Genomic DNA, 24,253 nt, shown 5'->3' with positions numbered 1-24,253 from the left:
GTTGAAATTAAGTACAAGAGTAGATCAATTCACTGCTGTGGCCTACGTCAAAATCATTGTATTACGTCTTCGTCCTCGTTTAAACAAGAAATCAGTGAAACAGAGAAGCGTAAAATTTTTTTTTACTATGCGTGACTTCATACAGAGAAGAAACATAATTTGCGTTACAGGGTACCGACAAATAGCTGAACTGCTTACGTGTGTAAAAACGCGTTTGAGGCTCCTTATAGATAAAATATTATTTCACACCAAATTTCAGCTGGCCGTTGTGACCGAGCGGTTCTAGGCACTTCAGTCGGGAATCGCGCTGCTGCTGCGGTGATGTCCTTAGGTTAGTTAGGTTTAAGTAGTTCCAAGTCTTGGGGACTGATGACCTCAGATGTTAAGTCCCATAGTGCTTAGAGCCATTTGAACCATTTATATCAAATTTGTAACACTAATATTCCAATTGTGGTTCTTGTCATTATGAATGGCTACAGACTACAATTATACAGATACTTTTCTTATTAAATTCGTTTGATCTTTGCGTTAGGAATATAATTATTTGTGAACTCATGAGTCCAAGCAAAACTGTGGAGTTAGAAAAACTACGTCGCACGGCTCTTAGATTCCGACACCAAAAGTGCATCTTCTTTGTGTCGCAAAAAGCTATTGTCTGCAGCTATGAAATTAAGCTGGTAACGAAACATCTGTCCTGCCGTGGAATCTTAGTCTGAGTGTATTTCAACCAAGCATCGCTGTTAGAAAACTTGACATAGATTTTCTCGACTCAGGAAGTGAAATGAAGAAGGATCTTTCATAAGCGCTCGCATGAGACGATTCTGGTGGTGGCAAAATTTTATCTCTTTTTCTTACGGTTTCTGGCTGGTCTGATGCAATATTCAGTTTTCCAATGCCATCTACGTCAGCTGTTAAGATTATCTGCAGTTAGTGCAGTGCTGTAATCATACTGTCGTAGCTGCTGGCAGTGCTATTGTATCTCAAGTTCATACACAGGAAAGAGCTGAGTCTTGAGAACACCTAACAAAGGCAGTGCCATGATGTCCCTCCTTTTCCGTGAAGGAACAAGTTGAATGTCAAGAAGAATGGAAAGGGAGAGAAAATTAAAGAAGTCTGAAAATTGCTCTTTCATCTCGCTGCGAAAAAGTTCCTTTATAAATGAAATCCTGCGAAAGAAATATGTTCAATTTAAAGAAGCTGAACAGAGCCTCTGACGCATGGTAGAAGACAGGAAACTGCAAAACTGTTGCTGCATCAGAAAGTGTCGAATTTAAGAGAAATAACACAGACTGCCCTATCAAACGTCGGCTGGTGTAGAATAGGTGAATCAGTGACACTGATGGACAATATAGTATGCAATGATACAAGCAACAGGTAATCTTGCTACGTTCTAGCAACTTTACATGTCGTATCCAATAAACAGAGAAAGAACTGTACCGGTAGCGTTACGGCTATCTTGAGTGATAGCTACAAGGGAAAAAAATTGAAAAGATCGTAAACCTTGAAAGCTGACTGTCGTATTTGCAACTTCGAATTATTTTGCATGCTGTTAACTAGTAGGTGTACTGCAAAGATCCGTTCCGTACTGAGCTATCGATTTATGAAAAGATAAAAGCTTTTGGTGAGCAGTAAGGTGATCCGATGACTCTAAGTCTTCCGGTTCCACGGTCCAATAAAATTTGAGCACGGCCGGAAAACACACAAAGCATTTCGCAGTGATAATCTTGCCTCGCCCGACAGCTGGAGCCGTTTGGTGTACGGCTCGCTGCAATACGGTAAGTTGCAACACGGTTGTGTCAAAAAGCAGCACATTTGCTGTCAAAGTCACTTGTTCATTCGCGAATATCGTACTGCTAATGTGCAACTCTTTTTCTGGTTCTCATTGCGAGGCATGGAGCGAATATTTTCACGGGATCTTTCCGAACCTTTAGAGAGTGTTTTCAATGTTGAAATATTCCTTTAGTGGCTTTGTGAAGAGGGTGGTCGTTTATGCTCAGTAGCAAACTGGCTTGCTATTAAGTAGGCCATTTAACTCATCACATTCCTGTTACACGTTTTTATCAGGTTGTTTTCTAGACTGTCTGTCCGGTCGGTACAAATTTTGCAATTGATTTTTAACTATCTTCGCTATTAGCTACAGTCTTGAAACTTTTAAACATAGTTCAGAACTGGATAACAATGCAATAATGTGGGTCAAGAAAAACCTACGATAGTGGAGGTTGGGGTAGGGGTGAAAACGGAGTGACAAAGAAACATACTGGAGAGCTCCGCCTGTCCAATTGCAGTCCGTGCATGATGGCTGTGCTTCGCGGGTTGCGTCACAGCCCCTACAGCTGCAATGAGAGTAAATAACCGCTGCGGAAATGATCTGCGCCAGCTCATTCGATTTACAGGTGCACGTCTGTAACGCCTGAGGCAATTTCTACTAACTTAAATCAATAACAACGCGGAAAAAATTTCTTTGTTACTGTAACACCCTGCAGCTGAGGATGGTGGTGAAAAGGAGTGATATAAAAACATAACTCACGGACGCCTGAAGCAATTTCAATCAAATGTGGTATATACATGATTGATTATACTACGTTTTTATTAACTTGCTCTTCTCTGTCTGCTTGTCAGCTGGGTACCTGATTTTAAACTAACTTTAGGATGAGCCAGAGACTTCGAAACTTTTAGCATAGCTCAGAACTGGATGACATTGCAATATAAACTTCCATTCCCTTTCTGGTGTACTTTGTGTACCAGCCATTTCCCCCTGTTCTTCTTCCATTCGTGAATGGTTCGCGAGAAGAATGGTTGCTGCTAAGCCGCAGTGAGAGTTCGAATCTCTATAATTTTTACCTTCAAGTTTTTTTCGCGAGATTATGTAGTAGGAAGCAATGTACTGGTTTACTCAGGTGAAGAGAAACTGAAATAAAACTGGAATTAGCACATGCCTCTGCTGTAATCTCATCATGACGTTTGAGATCGACTGAAATATTTAAATAAATTTAATTGAAAATAAATTTTTAGTATAACACGTTTTTATATCGGCCTAAAAATATAAAATGACTTCTTCTAGCCTTATACTGATTCGTAGCCCCATTCGGATAGTTCTGAAAACTTCAGGTTGCGAATTTTTAATAGCTATATAACTATTAAAATACTCGTAAGACTGATAATGAAAAACGTGGGGCGCATGCAATACCCATGCATGCACAGTTCACCTCCTAACTATTATGTGTTGCTTGCGCTCCACGTTTCCAATTACGAATCTCACAAGAATTTTCATAGCAATTAAAAATTCACTTCACAGTTTCCAGAAATCTGTATCAGGCTATTGGAAATTATTTTACACTTTCTTGTCCGCTATAAAAACGTGTTACACTAAAATTTTATTTATATTTAATATTTTTTTCTTTTACTGTTTCAAGCACTTCAAATGGTTCAAATGGCTCTAAGTACTATGGGACTTAAAATCTGAGGTCATCAGTCCCCTAGACTTAGAACTACTTAAACCTAACTAACCACACATCCATGCCCGAGACAGAATTCGAACTTGCGACCGTAGCAGCAGCGCGGTTCCGGACTGAAGCGCCTAGAACCACTCGGTCATAGCGGCCGGCCTTTCAATCACTATGATGAACAATATTCAGAATTATTCTATGCACACTTTTCTGAGCAGAAGATTACTAGGATGTAAACGGAACTGACGGAGACAGTTCATAATTTATATAAACTGTGATAACATTGCTTCCTGTGTTTGTTAGTTATGTTAATAGACTTGGGAGTGTACGCTCATGGCACACAACTGTACTACACTACACAGCCACATTAGGTTAACTGTTGTCAAAAGCCTAAGTAGCAACGTTTTACTGCACAGCCAGCTGCTAGACGTGCAGAAAGAGAGTCGAAGAGGTTCTGGAAGGTACCGCCAGGTATGTGGAGCCATGCCGACTGCAGCGCAGTGGCCAACTGCGCCAGGTTTTGTGGTTGAGGATCCATGGTGGGAACAGCCCGATCGGGGTGGTCCCACAGATTCTCGATTGGTGGCCAGCGGAGTACGGTAAACTCATCCTGAGATTCTTAGAACAACGCATGTGCACTGCAAGCTATTTGTAACATATCGTATTGCCCTGCTTGTAGCCAACATCATTCCGAGGAAAAACAAACTGTATGTTGGGGTGGTTCAAATGGTTCAAATGGCTCTGAGCACTATGGGACTTAACATCTGTGGTCATCAGTCCCCTAGAACTTAGAACTACTTAAACCTAACTAACCTAAGGACATCACACACATCCATGCCCGAGGCAGGATTCGAACCTGCGACCGTAGCAGTCACGCGGTTCCAAACTGAAGCGCTTAGAACCGCACGGCCACACCGGCCGGTTGTTGGGGTGAACGAGTTCCCCAATAGATACATACATGGGTTGATCCACCGTGACTTACAGTATAACGAGATCACCCAGGAAATGCCACGAAAACACTCCCCAGACCCTTCCGACGATTGCTGGAGTGTGTTTGCTGTTAGTCCGATGGAACATAAAAGGTGGTTGATGTGAGAAGGCCACCCGGCACCATTTAGTGGAAATCCAGTTGCAGTATTGGCATGGAAATCACCCAGGAAATGCCACGAAAATACTCCCCAGACCCTTCCGACGATTGCTGGAGTGTGTTTGCTGTTAGTCCGATGGAACATAAAAGGTGGTTGATGTGAGAAGGCCACCCGGCACCATTTAGTGGAAATCCAGTTGCAGTATTGGCATGGAAATCACCCAGGAAATGCCACGAATATACTCCCCAGACCCTTCCGACGATTGCTGGAGTGTGTTTGCTGTTAGTCCGATGGAACATAAAAGGTGGTTGATGTGAGAAGGCCACCCGGCACCATTTAGTGGAAATCCAGTTGCAGTATTGGCATGGAAATCACGCAGGAAATGCCACGAAAATACTCCCCAGACCCTTCCGACGATTGCTGGAGTGTGTTTGCTGTTAGTCCGATGGAACATAAAAGGTGGTTGATGTGAGAAGGCCACCCGGCACCATTTAGTGGAAATCCAGTTGCAGTATTGACATGGAAATTCCAGCCTTCGTCGCTGATGAACAGCAGTCACCGTGGGTGCACGAACCGGGCGCCTGCTGCAGAGGCCCATACGCAGCAAGTGTTCGCTTGAGGAGACACTGTTGGTAGCCCCTTGGTTCATTTGGGCAGACAGTTGCTCAACAGTTGCACGATTATGTGAAGGTAGTATCTGGTCCCGAAAGAATAGATACCATTGATGACCGTGCAGCTTTTCTAGGATGAATTGATAATTAAATCAACACCCTAGCCTCAAAAAGGCGTTGATATACATCACTGGGGACATGTTGAAAATTTGTACCCCGAACGGGACTCGAATCCGGGATCTCTTGCTGAGGAAATATCTATTAGGCGCCCTACGAATGTAGTGGTTGGACATGTAGGGAATGTGGGTCTCACGGGAAGCGTGCAAGGGTAAGTCCCTGCAGGCGCAGTATCCTCTGTGCTCTCGGTGGCTCAGATGGACAGAGCGTCTGCCTTATAAGCAGGAGATCCCGGGTTCGAGTCCCGGTCGGGGCACTCATTTTCAACATGTACCCAATGATGTATATCAACGCTGTTTGCAGCTAGGGTGTTCATTTAATTGTCATTTCAGTTGCACGTTTGATCGTCCGACCACATCTCCGAAGCTGTTGTTCACCTCTGACATCTATGGACACAGTTGCCTACGCTCAGGTTTTAAACAGCTCCATTTGCCAAGCACGGTATACTTTAACCACAGTGGTACGTCAACAGTTTGCAAACTTAGCCGTTACGGAAATGCTTTCATCCTCGGACCGGAAGCCAATAATCATCCCAATCTAGACGCCAGATAAATCGCTCCGTTTCCACATTACGACAATCACTGCACTGTTTTCCGCGTCCCCTGACACGCTTAGCGCTGTGACCTGCCGTCTGTGAGTGGTTGTCGCACGCTGACATCGTACACAGGCGGTGGTCTCATTAACGTGACCTGAAAAATCGAATCTACTCTGCCGTTGCACAAGATACGCTCGATTTGCTGCAACGAGTGTGAGAAGAAACTGATTACCTATGGGTTGTTTGTCGCGTCACAAATGGTAGTCACATCGAACAAAAGTGACACGTGGCGCTTTTATATGAAGCCTGAAACTGTTTACTGCAAACTGACAGGTCTACCGATTCTGATTTAGGTCGGTTTGTTCATTTAGTAAATTTGTGGGGTTGCTGTATTGATGTGAATATATCTCTATATCATTACAAAGTTGTAAAGCACTTTTTGACTCATTCTGTATTCCAAGCTGATCAAAATCGAAGTGTATCTCTTGGATAATTTTACCTGAAAGTCTCTTCTTTGGTAGGTCACTGTTGATTGAAGTTGCAGCCAGCTCCCGTTATTACATAATTTCATGGGCCTAACACTATGCATGTAAACCTATTTCAAAACTAGACAGCAAGTTGCAACTTAAATGGCATTACCATTACGAATATCAGCCAGCTATACTACTCCTTAAATGGTTTTTATTTTATAAATCATCCACGATGAGCCTATTTCAGCATATTGCCATCATCAGGTACTCTGAAAGTACTGAAGTAAACGATGGTCTTAATATAGTGGTTTGTAATATGGTCAGAAAAGTTATAATACATCATTAGGTGTTTTTACCTTATGTATCGTTGCTGCCATGTCCTGTCTTTTTTTTTTTTTTTTTAACAGTTTTTAGTTCGTCCCTGGAGACGTATATCTGATTTTAGTCGGTTTTTATGTATGATGTTTTTCTCTTGACAGCTTCGATGACAGTGGGTCAGTGATATTACATGTTTACATAGTTGCTATTATAAACAAGTGATGTTTGGAAATTCGGTTGCTTTTCATTATTTTTATAGGTTTGGTTCTCATTATATTTTTGTCTGAAATTTGTTTTAGTTTTATTTGAGACTTATGTTATATTTTTATGATTTGTGAAGTTTTTTGATGTTATGTTTTTGTTTTATTCTCTTCCATGTTGTTATCACTGCTACTATGGACACGTGTTATTTAATGTCACTGATTTATTACTTTATCCGTTTTCTTTACTTATAACATGAATAAAGTTTTCTATGGATTTATTTTGTTTTAGGTCGGTTTGTTCATTCGGTAAGTCTGTGGAGTTGCCGTGTGTTCATGAATGCTTCCTTTTGCATAATATGGAGGATTGTTTCAACATCTACAAACAGAAAAACGCGACGTAAAATCGCTAAACGAATTACTAGAAATCCTCCATATTACGCAGAAGGGAGTATTCATGAACATCGTCGAGGAAATAGCGATATATTCACATCCATATAGCAACCCCACAAATTTACTAAATGAACAAACCGACATAAAACAGAAAAAGTACATAGAAAACTTTATTAACATTATAAACAGAGAAAAAAGGTAAATCAATAAATCAGTGACACTAAATAACATATCCATAGTAACAGTGACAACAACATAAAGAGAACTAAACAATGACGTAAAGCCAAGAAAACATCATAAATCATAGGCAATAACAAAATTAATACGAGAAAAAAAAATAACACAAAAGTTTCAAATAAAACTAAAACAAATTCCAGAGGACAATATCATTAGATCCAAATCTATAAAAAAGCGCCGGCCGCGGTGGTGTAGCGGTTCTAGGCGCGCAGTCCGGACCCGCGCGACTGCTACGGTCGCAGGTTCGAATCCTGCCTCGGGCATGGATGTGTGTGATGTCCTTAGGTTAGTTAGGTTTAAGTAGTTCTAAGTTCTAGGGGACTAATGACCTCAGAAGTTCAGTCCCATAGTGCTCAGAGCCATTTTTATAAAAAAGCAGACGATTTTCCACACATCACTTGTTTATAATTGTAGCTACGTACACATGTAGTATTGCTGATCCACTGTCATCCAAGCTGTCAAGAGAAATACAGCTTACATAAAAACCAACTAAAGTCAGATACACGTCTCCAGCGTACATCTAAGGAAAAACTAATAATTCTAAAACAAAAGACAGGACATGGCAGCAACGATATTATATGTGACGTAAAAACACCTAACGATGTACCTTATAACTTTTCTGATCGTAATTACAAACCACTGTATGAAGACTATCGCCGGCCGCAGTAGCCGTGCGATTCTAGGCTCTACAGTCTGGAACCGAGCGAACACTACGGTCGCGGGTTCGAATCCTGCCTCGGACATGGATGTTAGGTTTAATTAATTCTAAGTTCTAGGCGACTGATGACCTCAGAAGTTAAGTCGCATAGTGCTCAGAGCCAATATTAAGACTATCATTTACACTACTGGCCATTGAAATTGCTACACCAAGAATAAATGCAGATGATGAACGGGTATTCATTGGACATATACATTATACTAGAACTGACATGTGATCACATTTTCACGCAATTTGGGTGCATAGGTCCTGAGAAATCAGTACCCAGAACAACCACCTCTGGCCGTAATAACGGCCTTGATACGCCTGGGCATTGAGTCAAACAGAGCTTGGATGGCGTGTACAGATACAGCTGCCCATGCAGCTTCAAAACGATACCACAGTTCATCAAGAGTAGTGACTGGCGTATTTTGACGAGCCAGTTGCTCGGCCACCATTGACCAGACGTTTTCAATTGGTGAGAGATCTGGAGAATGTGCTGGCCAGGGCAGCAGTTGAACATTTTCTGTATCCAGAAAGGCCCGTACAGGACCTGCATCATGCGATCGTGCATTATCCTGCTGAAATGTAGGGTTTCGTAGGGATCGAATGAAGGGTAGAGCCACGGGTCGTAACTCATCTGAAATATTACGTCCACTGTTCAAAGTGCCGTCAATGCGAACAAGAGGTGACCGAGACGTGTAACCAATGGCACCCCCATACCATCACGCCGGGTGATACGCCATTATGGCGTTGACGAATACACGCTTCCAATGTGCGTTCTCCGCGATGTCGCCAAACACGGATGCGACCATAATGATGCTGTAAACAGAACCTGGATACATCCGACAAAATTGACGTTTTGCCATTCGTGCACCCAGGTTCGTCATTGAGTACACCATCGCAGGCGCTCCTGTCTGTGATCCAGTGTCAAGGGTAACCGCAGCCATGGTCTTCGAGCTGATAGTCCATGCTGCTGCAAACGTCGCCGAACTGTTCGTGCAGATGGTTGTTGTCTTGAAAACGTCCCCATCTCTTGACTCAGGGATCGAGACGTAAATGCACGATTCGTTACAGCCATGCAGATAAGATGCCTGTCATCTCGACTGCTAGTGATACGAGGACGTTGGGATCCAGCACGGTGTTCCATATTACCCTCCTGAACCCACCGATTCCATATTCTGCTAAGAATCATTGGATCTCGACCAACGCGAGCAGCAATGTCGCGATACGATAAACCGCAATCGCGGTAGGCTACAATCCCACCTTTATCAAAGTCGGAAACGTGATGGTACGCATTTATCCTCCTTACACGAGGCATCACAACAACGTTTCACCAGGCAACGCCGGTCAACTGCTGTTTTTGTATGAGAAATCGGTTGGAAACTTTCCTCATGTCAGCACGTTGTAGGTGTCGCCACCGGCGCCATCCTTGTGTGAATGCTCTGAAAAAGTAATCATTTGGATATCACAGCATCTTCTTCCTGTCGGTTAAATTTCGCGTCTGTAGCAGGTCATCTTCGAGATGTAGCAATTTTAATGGCCAGTAGTGTACTGACTATTTACAGAGCACGTGATGGCAATATGCCAAAACGGGGTCATCGTGAATGAGAACTTAAAGAGCGGGGCAGCTGGTTGATATTCGTAATAATCATGTCATTAGAGCACATATTTGACACTGCGGGCCCGAAAGAACAAAACTTGCCACTTAAGCTTTTTGTGGACGAGTTAGGAAATGACGTTGCTACGACGAAGTTCTGGAGTATGCAGAGGTTCCGTGGACGCATCCGCGCCCAGAAGGGGTCGCCCTGCGGCATTCCTGCGGCAGTCTGTGCTTTGGCGCAGGTAAGGAAGCGCCAGGGGCGCAGCTGGGCGAGTTGTGCGCGGGGCCACGGGCGGACCAAGTTCCGGGGAGCGGGCGTCGGCACACAACGGGCGTTTGTCGGCTGCTCGTCTCGTCGCCGTCCCGCCTCGGGCATTTCCACGCCGCAGCCGCAGACGCGGGCGTGCCGAGACACCGTTCCTCGCAGCAATTAACTGGAGCCGCGCCGCGACGCGTCTCTTGCGTCAGAGTTGCCTATTAAGCTAACTCTCTTCCACATTTACGCTCACCTTCCACCTGACTAATTCACCGAGAGCAGTAACATCCGCCGCTGCAGCGTTATAAACAGCACGGACGTCTGCTGGAGTCAGCGTGTGTAAACTCGTCTCTGCAGATGTATACGAAGCGAGAAACAGTCCCGCCCCTCATTTTAATTTGTACTGCGTCGTACTCACAAGGGAACCTCCCCATCGCACCCCATCTTCTCCTGTGAGCTCGGATTCCTCTGATTTTATTGCGATGATCATTCGTCCCTATATAGGAGGGAATCAACAAAATATTTTCACACTCTGAGGAGGAGTTGGTGACTGAAATTTCATGAGAAGATTCTGCCACAACGTAAAACGCCTTTGTTCTAATGATTGCCACCCCAATTCACGTATCACATCCGTGGCGCTCTCTTCCGCTATTTCCCGATTGTACAAAGGGTGTTGCCCTTTTCTGAACTTTTTAGATGTCCTCCGAGGATCTTATCTGATGCGGATCACACACCGCACAGCGGTACTCAAGAAGAGTACGTGCACACGTTGCGTAGGCAGTTTTTTTAGTATGCCGTTGCATTTTCTCAGTGTTCTGCCACCAAATAGTAGTGTTGGATTTACTTTCCCCACAGCTTTATCTGTGTGATCATTCCAATTTAAGTTATTGGTAATTGTAATCCCGAAGTATTTTGTTGAATTTACAGCGTTTACTGTTGCGTGTACATCATGTGAGCGAAATCTAGAGGTTTTCTTTTTGGTACTCATGTGACTGACTTCACGCCTTTCGTTATTTAGAGTCAGTTGCCACTTCTCGCATCAGAGAGATATCGTGTCTAATTCTTTCGCAGTTTGTTTTGATCATATGACGAGTTTATAAGACTGTAAATGACAGCATCATCTGTAAACATTCTAACTGTGCTACTCAGATTGTTTCCAATATCGTTCATGTAAATCAGAAACAACAGAGGGCCTATAACACTTCGTAGCGGAACGCAACATATTACTTCTGTTTTACTGGATGATTTGCCGTCAGTTACTATGAACTGTGAGTTTTATGACAGTGAATCACAAATCCAGTAGCACAAATAAGTCGGTACTCCCTAGGCACGTAATCTGATTACTTGTCGATTGTGAGGTACGGTGTCAAAAGCCTTCTGGAAATCTGAAATCAGATGGAAATACCTCAATTTCTCTTGAGAATAAAATAGGTAGTTATTTTTCACAAGAACGATAGTTTCTGAATCCCTGTTGGCTGTTTGTCAGTAAATAGTTTTCTTCGAGATAATTCAATGTTCGAACACAGTATACGTTCAAAAATCGTACAGCAAATCAACGTTAGCAATACAGCTCTGTAATTCAGCGGATTACTCCCGTTTCCTTTCTTGGATATTTGTGTGGCTTGTGCAACTTTCTCGTCTTTAGGTATGGATGTTTCAACGAACGATCGGTTGTATATGATTGCTTTGCGTTTTCCTAACTGGAAATGTGACTTCCTTGTGTGATCTCTGGGTTCTCTTTGTCAGCAGGAGGTAGTCAGTGAATCTCACTACGAAGGGCGGATGTCCCCATTGCTCTCCTAGCCCTGAGTGGAAGCCACTGTGCTGCCACTGCCATACCCAGAGAATAAACGAGAAAGGCGTTTTTGCCTCTTCTGTTGGCACTTCCAGAGACGATGATTGGGCGCTAAACTGCGCGGCTATCATCGCCCGTACAAATTACCAACCAAAGACGAGACACGGGATGCCGCCAGAACAAAATGGAAAAATCAACTGCTTTTTCCTCAAAATTTGGTGTACTCAGTTGAACTGAGTCGCACCATCACACTTCCTGGCTCGAAGAACCCGACCAGTCGATGGGACACTTCTCCATCGCAGTACCGACCTCTTAGTTCTGAAGATGCGTTTTGTGTACCAAGACAGGGAAATTTCTGCAGCGCTCCCGCTGTTTTTCATGAAATGTGCGACATTGTCATTCTTAGAATCAGCAACAGCATTCAGTCGTCCCTTCGATACCGACTTACTTTTTTTTTTTTTTTTTTTTTGGTAATGAGTTGTGGAGCTCGATCTATGTTTCGTGCTCATTCGATCATCGCACGCAATTGGGGTCTCTCATTTCCTATCCATCGTTTGGTGCTAATGGTCACGCACTTTGTTGATTTTGCGGAAAGTAAGTGTCGCAGTTTCGATCCCGCAGAAAAGATTCTGAGCAGCTCGTTATTTGCTTGCTTGGTCGCACAACGTGTGTTGCTTAATTTCAACGTAATTGGCGGGTGCAGACAGAAGGGATAAATGAAAATTTATACCAAGGCTGGAATTCGAAGCCGAGTCTCCTTCTCACTAGGCAGATGTGCGAACCACTACGCCATCCTGCCAAAGTAGCTTAGCACATCCACTTGGACTACTCTAACACGCCTCCTTCCTCAATCCGATTTCCCATTCACAGCTCAGTCCACTTGGAATTCCACCTAAACCTTAGAAGGAATACCAAGTAGGCTGAGGTGTGAATGGGAATTTGGATTGAGAAGGGACACATGCTAGAGTAGTCCGTAGCCAGGGCGGTGTAGTGGTTAGCACACCTGCCTACTGAGCAGAAGACCCGGTTCGAATCCCAGCCGCCGGCCGAAGTGGCCGTGCGGTTACAGGCGCTGCAGTCTGGAACCGCAAGACCGCTACGGTCGCAGGTTCGAATCCTGCCTCGGGCATGGATGTTTATGATGTCCTTAGGTTAGTTAGGTTTAACTAGTTCTAGGTTCTAGGGGACTAATGACCTCAGAAGTTGAGTCCCATAGTACTCAGAGCCATTTGAACCATTTTGAATCCCAGCCGTGGTAAAAATATTTTCATTCGCTTCTTCAGTCTGCATGTACCCCCGTCATAGACGTTTGAGACTTGGAAAGGTCTCTGGTACCATACAGTTTCATATGATTCATAATAATTTGTGGCATCTTGCTGTATCGTTAACACCGATTTTGTGAGCTGGCCAGATGAACAGATCTTCTTGAGCTTCCTTCATACAGTCTTCCGCAGCTAGCGACGGTTTGTAACTTGATTTAAGTTTTAGGTAACTCTGTTATTTATTAATTTTTATTACGAATTTTGTCGTCGTTAGAGCAAATAAATATCTGTTAATCTCAGTCTTGACTTAAAATCCAAGACCCTTTACACGGCCCTACAACTTTTCCATGGTTAACTGAACCGCTAAAAAAATATAGTCTGATGCACACTTAAGCTTATTGTTCTCACTGTGACGTCACTGTCGTTGTGCACAGTAGGCAAACCCAGAGATGAGTTACATCAAGAATTGTATTGCACTCGCTCGTCTTCTATGATTAAAAATTAGTTTTATAAATAACATTGCACACACGCTCCTCAACTATGGTCTATCAATGCTAGCCTCTTATGGCGCTTTCTCGTACAGCTTCATGACGAGTATTGAGTACACTTCCTTCTTACAAGATGACGATATCCGTATTCACGGGGCTGCACACTTACATTCCTTGTTTGACGAACACTCCAGCACCGTACCACATCTCAACTGTCCTGCTATTTAACCCAATAGTAATCTGTCCATCAAAGTGTGGCTATAGATGAATATGGCATACCTGAAGAAACTCCTGAAGTCTCTTCCGTGCGAATTACGGCCATTATCAAGGCGGTGTTATGCGCTATTAGCGCAATGTCTCTTAGATATATTTTGTTAGACGCTTTCTTCTTTTTGGGAGTCAGTGACAATGTCAACGTTTGGGAAGGGGAGGAGGGCTACTTCCCTGGACGAGACCTACGGAATTAGAAATAAGAGGGACTGTTCGTCTTGCATGAGGTCGAATCATAGTAGCAGCATTAAGAAACTACCTGAATTTACTACTGGGAAAATCAAAATTAACAATGTATACTATTGGTAAAGCTCATAACGTAAATGTTACTCATCGCTGAGAACTGAAATAATAGGAAAAATGGCGTGAAAACATTTCAAACCATGAATATTTATTCACTTTTCTTTCTAGCTGTCAAACAGTATTCAAAATATCTGTATTTTTATTCACTCTAAGAAACATATACATACAAAACAACAACATTTAGGGAGCAGTATACATTTCCCCTTTTGTTTTTTTGTTAACTACGAATACTAATTTTCTTTTTTAGCTGCCAAACAGTGTCCAAAATATACGTATTTTTCTTCACTAACAGAACTGACTGTTCAGTTGTGGAAATAACGTTTATAAAACAGGCAGTTTCGAAAGTTTCTTTGTCTTCATGTTAATGCTCAGTGTAAGCGTTTGTCCCGTTCGTATCCTGTAAGATGTACTATGGGACTTTTTATTGTGGAAACTTGAGTTTAAGCTTCAATTACAAGTTAAACAATAGGCCTATCTCAAAATTAGTTATACCAATATTTTTCTTGTTTTCTGCTGCGTGGGATACATGGAGAAATTGGGTTTTGAAGTTCAATATATATTTTTTTAATTCTAGATTGTAGTAAGGAATGTCTGGTTTTCGGAGTCTTCGCTACGACCATCTCCCTTCAGAACTATACAGTTTGAAATGTATTTGGTCGATGTTGACGAGCCGGTCGGAGTTGGCGAGCGGTTCTAGGCGCTACAACCTGGAGCCGAGCGACCGCTCCGGTCGCAGGTTCGAATCCTGCCTCAGACATGGATGTGTGTGATGTCCTTAGGTTAGTTTGGTTTAATTAGTTCTAAGTTCTAGGCGACTGATGACCTCAGAAGTTAAGTCGCATAGTGCTCAGAGCCATTTGAACCATTTTTGATGTTGACGAAATTTTAATAGACACATGTACTGGTAGTGGAAATCTCAAGATACAGATCTTTTCAATCACCCGCAAAAAAAGTTCTTATGATTTTTCTGAAGTAAGTTTTTCTCTGCCCAGGATAAACACATAATAGAAAGCGTGTGTTTGTTTCGAAGGTCCCTTTCGTAGTTGTATTTGTAAGAAGCTAGAACCATAGTTCATGTGCCTGTAATACATTAAATTATTTTGTTGTAACTCATTTTGCGATAGGCCTACTGGTTAGCCTGTAATTAAGGCTTAAACTCGAGTCTCCGTTATAAAAAATCCGATAGTAAATAATTTTTCTCTCTCTGATATTGCATCTCTTTCATTGGACGAAACTCATGCGAAAAAGTTCAGTTCCTCTTGCTGTTTCCTAAACGTGTAATGAAAACACAGCAAGCAGTAAAATGAAGATTGAAGACATGCGAAAGTACGTAATCGACTCTTATAACAAGAAAAAAAATGGTTCAAATGGCTCTGAGCACTATGGGACTCAACTGCTGAGGTCATTAGTCCCCTAGAACTTAGAACTACTTAAACCTAACTAACCTAAGGACATCACAAACATCCATGCCCGAGGCAGGATTCGAACCTGCGACCGTAGCGGTCTTGCGGCTCCAGACTGCAGCGCCCTTAACCGCACGGCCACTTCGGCCGGCTCTTATAACAAGACTAACTGCGGCAAGAATAGATCAACTCCCGATCTTAACAGGCGACACTACCGTCTGTCAACGTCAAAATTTTCTTCCTTTACGTCGGCCACCGTAATTAAATGGTCAGTGCAGCTGATTGCCTTGCGGGGGACCAGCGTTCGACTCCGGGTACTGTCAAGAATTTTTCCTTAATAGGAGGAGTGGTATGGGGTGCGCTCAGCTTAGTGAGGCAACCTGAGGAGCTACTCAGTAGATTAGTAGCGGTTCCAAGGTCAAGAAACACGACAACTACAGGGAGAGCGGTGTGCTGATCACATGCCCTCCATACTGCGTCTCATGACGCCATTAGCAGAGGACGACACGGTGGTTGGTCGAGTCCCATTGGTCGTATAGGGCAGTGGATCCCAACCTTTTATAGACCGTTACTCGCGAGTGCAATCAGACATTAGCTAGAACCTCCGCCCCCCCCCCCCCCGCCCACTCCTTCCCTGCCATGTGTTGCCCTCTCCCTCCCCCTCCACCTCCCCCTCCCCCACGTTGTCACCAATGTTAGCACCTAACTAAATTGTAGAATGAAAGACTTTTCTTGAAAGGCTTTTATTTTTTGAAAGATGACAGATATTTAGTTTGTGTGTGTGTGTGTGTGTGTGTGTGTGTGTGTGTGTGTGTGCGCGTGTGTTTTAGAAAGAATCGTGAAGGAACTCGTCGTGTATCGCAGATGCTACCCACAACTCCTTCTCAGAAAACAAAGCCAACCATCCACAGTGAGGACACACACTTGTTACAAAACATGCTTCCCCTGCATCACACCTCTCCATTGCGGCACTTGCTTGACCTGCACACTGCAACCCCATTTAAAATCAAACCAGTTCAGATGCACGCACTATACTTACTGCTCGTAAATCAGTCGATTTCTGCACTCCTTACTTCTGAAATGACAGATATTGGACGACTTCATCCTTTTAATGCTTTGTGTCTACACACTTTAATGATAAAGATAATAGATTCAATTTGAAGTGTTTAGCTTTTGCGGATGACCTTGCAATCCTCACAAATAATAGAAAAGAAGCCACTAACGCCATAGAGAAGTTACACGAAATTGCACAAAGAACAGGCCTGCAAATCTCATATGAGAAAACCAAGTACATAGAAAGAGTGCCACGAGACAAATTGCCTATTGTGACAACCCATGGGAAAATCGTACAAGTACCACATCTTAAGTACCTGGGAGAAATCATCCTGCCATCAGGGATCAACCTAAAGGCCAATGAGGAAAGAATAAAAAAACTACAGAAAGCATATAAACTCACGTGGAACTATTATAACAAAAAGTCCATATCCAGGCACTACAACACTGTCGTACTTCCGGAGGCACTGTATGCATCTGAAACAACAAAAATAGATGGGCAAACTAAAATCAAAGAAATAGAGAAACAAGAAAGGAAAATTCTCAGGAAAATTTTTGGCCCGATACAAGAGCAAGGAATCTGGATGAAGAGACCAACATCAGAATTATACAAATACACAGACAAGATTACGGATACAATAAAGAAAGGAAGAATGCAGTTCTACGGACATATCCACAGGATGAATGAAAACAGAATTTCAAAGCGAATTCTTAAAGTCATCAACTCAGGCAGGGGAAAAACAAAAAGGATAAAAGAAGTTGAAGACGACCTCAGACAAGCACACATAACAGTAAACGATGCAGAAAATAGAACTGAATTCAGGATCATCATCAAAAAACATAAATTTGACACCACAACACAGAAGAGACCAGGATGCAAATGGACAGCGGAGCGAAAGAAACGACACAGTGAACACATGAAGAAAATTTGAGCTCAGAAAAAACATAAACAATCATCATAAAGGAATTCAAGTTCAAACGCTCTCTTAAATGGGAATAATCTAAAATAATAATAATAATAATAATAAAACTGTGGATAGCACCATAGTAGCCCTTATGTTGTTACTGCTGAGTCGTGCTGTCAACTCATCTATCTGTTTCGAAGCGAGTAATGAAGCAATTTCTAGACTACTGCAGGTACTATCTACAACTTGGAAAATACACTTTCTTGAGATATTTAGCACTTGTTACGTATATGTCTCACTTTTATCATGGGTGATGTACGGGACAAAGCGCAACATATGTGTGTAGTGGGTGATCTACGTGAGGAACTTGTAACCTCCACCGCATTAAAGCTACTAATTGAGAAATTATATGATCAATATTAGTCTTACAAAATTGTTATAATGATAATGATGTTTTGAAAATAATTAAGTTTCGTGACTGAAACAAAATCGAATCGTTTGGTTTTTATCCCTCAGAAAACTTCATTTTACCCCTCAGGGGAATTACATCCAGGTGGGGAACCGATGGTCTACGGCTAGAACGCGTAAATTCAAAATCCTTCACTCTGATGTTCAGTTTTGTCGTTGGTTGACGTCAACATAGATCTTTAGATGCACGTCGGGGAGTCTGACATAATAGGACGTGACATCCAATGTGAATCGGTCTTTACTCTCTCGTAAGTCCACAATTGACTTGCACGCAAAACTCAATAATGTTCATGTCTGAGGAGTTTGGTAGCCATCGAGTGTTTAAACTCAGAAGAATGTTCCTGGAGCAATTCTGGACGTGTGGGGAGTCGCGTTGTCCTGCTGGAATTGCCCAAACCCATCAGAATGCACACTGGCCATGAATGGATGCAGGTGATTAGACAGGACTCTTACGTACGTGACACCTGTCAGAGTCGTTTCTAGACGTATCAGAGGTCAAATACCATTCCATCGGAACACGCCTCACACCATTACAGAGCCTCCACCATCTTCAACAGTCCCTGCTGACATGCAGGGTCCATGGATTCATGAGGTTGTCTCCATACCGGTACACATCCATCCACTCGGTACAATTTGAAACGAGAGTCGTCCGACCAGGCAACATGTTTCCAGCCATCAACCGTCCAATGTCGGTGTTGAGGACCCCAGGCGAGTCGTAAAGCTTTGTGTACTGCAATCATCAAGGGTACACGAGTGGGCATTCGACTCCGAAAGCCCATATTGACGATGTCTCGTTGAATGCTTCGCACGCTGACACTTGTTGATGGCCCTGCACTGAAAGTTACAGCAATTTGCGGAAAGGTTGCACTTCAGTCACGTTGAAAGATTCTCTTCAGTCGTCGCTGGTGTCGTTGTTGCAGGACCTTTTTCCGGCCACAGCGATATCGGAGATTTAATGTTTTCCCGGATTCCTGATATTCACGGTACACTCATGAAACGGTCGTACGGGAAAATCCCCACTTCATCGCTACCTCGAAGATGCTGTGTCCCATCGTTCCTCGTGCGCCGACTACAACACCACGTTCAAACTCACTTAAATCTTGTTAATCTGCCATTGTAGCAGCAGTAACCGATTTAACAACTGCGCCAGATGCTTGTCTTACACAGGCGTTGCCGACCGCAGCGCCGTGTTCTGCCTGTTTACATATTTCTATTTGAATTCACCTGCCTATACCAGTGTCTTAGGCGCTTCAGTGTATATGAGATCCTTACCAGATATTGTTAATGGGGGACATCGAAAAAGTTCAAAGAATGGAAACTCGTTGCGGACAGCCGTGAAATAGGGGAGATAGTGTCACGGATATGATACTCAATTTGGGGTGGCAACCATTGAAACATAGGCAATTTTCGATGCGGCAACATCTTTTCACCAACTTTCTTCTCCGAATGCGAAAATATTTTTTTGACGCCAACCTTCGCACGAAGAAATTATCATCGTAACAAAAATCAGAGACCGCAAGGACAGATTTAAGTGTTCCTTTTTCCCGAGAGCGGAACGGTAGAGAAAAACTGGACGGTTGCGAGTAGGATTCACACACTGAGGGTTGCGTACGAACTTAATTATATCAGGTTCGACTCCATAGTGACGATTCAACATCGAGGGAAAGTACCCTACAGGATTTAATGAATGTATTTGCGAGTATCAAAATATGTGACTTGACTGTATTGCACTGACTTAGAAGCGTAACAATTATACATCACGAAAGGAATATAGACCTCAGTACTTGACCTGAATTTCAACCTCAAATGTCCTCTCGTTCCTGAGGAAAGCGTCTTAACAGACAATCGGACAGACACAGTGTGACAGAAAAGGACAAAAACATTTTTTTCGTGTGGTGTAATGAGATATTAACATTTTCGGATTTCATCTTTGGGCTGTAATGCGAAACCTCGTTCGTTGTCAAATTCCATGATTGGAGATCAGGTAGGTTTTGATTTGTGCGTTTGAGATATTAAAATATATGACGTAAATGGTCTTATATTTTGATTGCTTTGACTCAGATTCTTAACCTTTTTACATCGCCGTGGGAGCGTAGACCTTAATATGTGATAAATTTCAACTTGGTACGTCTACTCGTTCCTTAGATAAATGGTTCTGAACAGTCAGACGAACAGTGAGACAGACCAATGGACGGACATCAAAGTGATCCTGTAAGTGTTCCGTTTTTACCGATTGAAGTACTCAACCCAAATAGTGTGAAAGTGGTTCCTCTACGAGCCACGAACGTGTGAATCACAGAGTAGTAATGTAGGTGAAGATTTTAAGAGCCAGAGATACTACAACCTGCTGGTGAACGGCAACCCAGTTGTCAGTTGTCCTGACAAGGGAACCTCCCCATCGCACCCCCCTCAGATTTAGTTATAAGTTGGCACAGTGGATAGGCCAAAAAGACTGAAAACAGATCAATCGAGAAAACAGGAAGCAGTTGTGTGGAACTATGAAAAAATAAGCAAAATATACAAACTGAGTAGTCCATGCGCAAGATACGCAACATTAAAGATAGTGTGACCTCAGGAGCGCCGTGGTTAGCGGGAGCAGCTGCGGAACAAGATGTCCTCAAGTGAAAAGTTTACTTTCTTTATTTTCGCAAAGTTATGATCTGTCCGTTCGTTCATTTACGTCTCTGTTCAGTGTAATAAGTTTAGTGTCTGTGTTTTGCGACCGCACCGCAAAACCGTGCGATTAGTAGACGAAAGGACGTGCCTCTCCAATGGGAACCGAAAACATTTGATCGCAAGGTCATCGGTCAACCGATTCCGCCACAGAAAAACACGTCTGATACATTCTGTACGACACTGGTGACGGCATGTGCGTCACATGACAGGAATATGTTAGAGAAATATCTTGAAGGCGGTTAGATGAACCCTCGGCTAGGTATTTAATTGTGAATTGCAAAGTAATCATATAGGTGTCGAATGAAGAAGTTCTTCTCCTAGAAAATGTGCCCAGTTTACTCTAAATAAAATTAACCACGAAATGGGGAAAAATGAATCAGTAATTGCTCAGGGATAGACACAACTTGTACACCTGCCTAATGTCGTGTATGGCCCCGTGAACACGCAGATGTGTCGCAACACGAAGTGGCATGGATTCGACTAATGTCTGAAGTAGTGCTGGAGGGAATTCGCACCGTAAATCCTGCAGGGCTGTCCATAAATCGGCAAGAGTACGAGGGGTGGAGATGTCTTCTGAACAGCACGGTGCAAAGCATCCCACAAATGCTCAATAATGTTCACTCTGTATCAATTCTGGACGTGTGGAGAACGACATTGTCCTGCTGTAATTACCCAAGTCCGTCGGAATGCACAATGGACATGAATGGATGCAGGTGATTAGATGTGGCGCTTGCTTACGTGTCGCCATCAGAGTCGTGTCTAGACGTATCAGGCGTCCCATATCACTCCAACTGCACTCGCACCACACCAGTGCAGAGCATCCACCAGCTTGAACAGTCCCCTGCTGACATGCAGGATCCATGGATTCATGAGGTTGTCTCCATACCCGCGCACGTCCATCCGCTCAACACAACTTCAAACGAGACTCGTCCGACCAGGCAACATGTTTGCAGTCATAAACAGTTCAATTTCGGCGATAATGGACGCAGGCGAGGCCTAAGGCTTTGTGTCATGCAGTCACACGAGTGGGCCTTCGGCTTCGAAAGCCCGTATCGATGATGTTTCGTTGAATGGTTCACACATAAAAAATGCATAATTCTGCAGAGCAACTAAAATATTAGACTACAACTATCAGTGTCTAAAGAAGACAAACATCAGCGATGTGGTAGCAGACTGCATTTCCCGACCTAGGCGAGAAATCAAGCGGAAATCACACAGCTGACACGTGTTGATGGTTGGTTGGTTGGTTTGGTGAAGACCAGACAGCGTGGTCATCGGTCTCATCGGATTAGGGAAGGATGGGGAAGGATGGGGAAGGAAGTCGGCCGTGCCCTTTCAGAGGAACCATCCCGGCATTTGCCTGGAGTGATTTAGGGAAATCACACATGTTGATGGCCCAGCACTGAAATCTGCAGCAATATGCAGAAGAGTTGCACTTCTGTCACGTTGAACGATCCTCTTAAGTCGTCGTTGGTCCTGTTCTTGCAGGATCTTTTTCCGTCCGTAGCGCTGTCGGAGATTTGATGTTTTTCCGGATTCCTGATATTCACGGTACAGTAGTGAAATGGTCGTACGGGAAAATCCCTATTTCATCGCTACCTCGAAGATGCTGTGTCCCATCGCCCGTACGACGACTATAAGACAATCTTCAAACTCACTTTAATCTTGATAACCTGCTACTGTAGCAGCGCCGGCCAGTGTGGCCGAGCGCTTCTAAGTGCTTCAGTCTGGAACCACGCGACCGCTATAGTCGCAGGTTCGAATCCTGCCTCTGGCATGGATGTGTGCCCTTAGGTTAGTTAGGTTTAAGTAGTTCTAAGTTCTAGGGGACTGATGACCTCAGATGTTAAGTCCCATAGTGCTCAGAGCCATTTGAACTGTAGCGGCAGTAACCGATGCAACAAATGCACCAGACACTTGCTGTCTTACATAGGCGTTGCCGACAGCAGGGCCGTATATGTCTGTATCTGAATACGCATGCCTATACCAGTTTCTTTGGCGCTTCAGTGTATGACAGTAATGTTACAAGCTTATTTATTATGTAGAGATATAAGATGAACCTGATATGACGTACTGCCGACTGCATCTGGGGGCTATGGACTGGCCTAGACGTGAGGACAACCGATACGAGAGGCAGTGAAGCTCACTCCAGCGCCTGGTGGGGTGGGGGGGGGGGAGGGGGGGGGGGACGCGCGGCCCTTGTCGTACGTCAGACAGTGTCTGTTCCGGCGAGCAGGCGCTCCTCTAGACGGGAAGGGACGGGCCGTAATACATTCTCCACCGGCAGGTGAAGTGCCTAGCCGGCCGCACACAGAATTTCATATCAGGTAATATCGCCGCCGCTTCCCGACTCGATCTAAACAGCTCGTGCACGAGGGGACGGCTCTTGCAAAGGGCGTACTCAAACTCAGGGCCGCTCTCTCAATTTTCCGCAACGCAAGGAGAGTCGCCGGCGCAAAAAAATCGCCCGGAGGCAAGTGCGGCCCTTCATGCTAGCGAACTCTACTGGCAGCCTAGTTAGTCCATTGAGCGACTGGAATGGCCGAGCGGCTGTGAGCTCGAACAGTGCCTCCTCCACACAAGCATAATTGTTGCAGGATCACGTTTCGGTAAGGGGAACCCCCACCCCCACCCCATACTTAACATACAACTGAAAAGACACCATCCGCATTGTGCTGACTGTGGTAGTTTAAGATCCTCTCATCGTGTGGTATTAGCATGCCTTCTCCAAGTGGAAACTAGGAGACATGAACCCTTCAGGGCGAAACGCGACTGTCCATTAGAAATAAAGATACATTTACGTTTCTGAACCTTGTAGAAGACAACATATCCAAGATTAATCACTTAAAACTTGCACTGGAAATACTGCGGAAATGGAAAATGCTATTATGCGGTTATCACCGCGTTTCGTTTTATTGAGGTAAAGTATCAGTTTTGGCCTGCAAATAAGTTATTTACATTTTGATTCGCTTTAAAATCGAAAAATAGTTCGTTAAGAATATGTTGGTTTTACTTACGGTAATTTCCGCTTGATTTATCGCCTGTACCGGAAATACATTCTGCTAGCACATCGTTGATGTTTTTCTTCTTTAGATACTGATAGTTGTAGTCTAATTTTTTAGTTGCTCTGCAGAACTATGCATTTCTTATGTTTTACACAGCACACATTTTCGCACACCATGTGCATTGTGGTTTGTAATGTTGCTAACAAAACATTGCAAATAATTTATCTTTGTCCTATACTCTTCTTTTTTTTTAGTTTATCGTATATGTGTGATTCCATTCAATTATGTTGGTGTGTATTTGTATATTGTGTAGGAGTGAAAGAAGCATTTCTTTGTAGTTGCAACGACCGAACGAAAATACCCTCAAGAACTTTAAAGCAACTACGGATAATATGGCCACACAAATGAAGAATTTAAAGAGTGTAATAATATTTAGTAAGTATATTTTTTGTACAAGCATACACTTTTTTAAAAGGAGCAATGCCTATTGACAAAGGCAAAATAAAAGTGGGGTAAATCAGAACGTCAGTTATGTTGGTTGCAGGATTCTAGTGCGATTCGCTTACGAGTATTGTATTGTTAAAATTTATACAC

The 24,253-nt window shown here is 43.4% G+C and overlaps 1 protein-coding gene and 1 non-coding gene across 2 annotated transcripts in view; one reads left to right on the top strand and one right to left on the bottom strand.

Moving 5' to 3' along the window:
- Nucleotides 1–24,253, bottom strand: part of LOC126176584 (disintegrin and metalloproteinase domain-containing protein 22) — a 1,067,821-nt gene that overhangs the window by 935,734 nt on the left and 107,834 nt on the right. The window lies entirely within an intron of this gene.
- On the top strand, nt 5,504–5,578 carry Trnai-uau (transfer RNA isoleucine (anticodon UAU)). Its single transcript has one exon. It is a non-coding gene; the product is annotated as a tRNA-Ile (tRNA).

The sequence above is a fragment of the Schistocerca cancellata genome, chromosome 3 (genome assembly GCF_023864275.1).
Source record: "Schistocerca cancellata isolate TAMUIC-IGC-003103 chromosome 3, iqSchCanc2.1, whole genome shotgun sequence".
NCBI classification, from domain to species: domain Eukaryota; kingdom Metazoa; phylum Arthropoda; class Insecta; order Orthoptera; family Acrididae; genus Schistocerca; species Schistocerca cancellata.
This window is presented reverse-complemented; position numbering and strand designations above follow the sequence as displayed.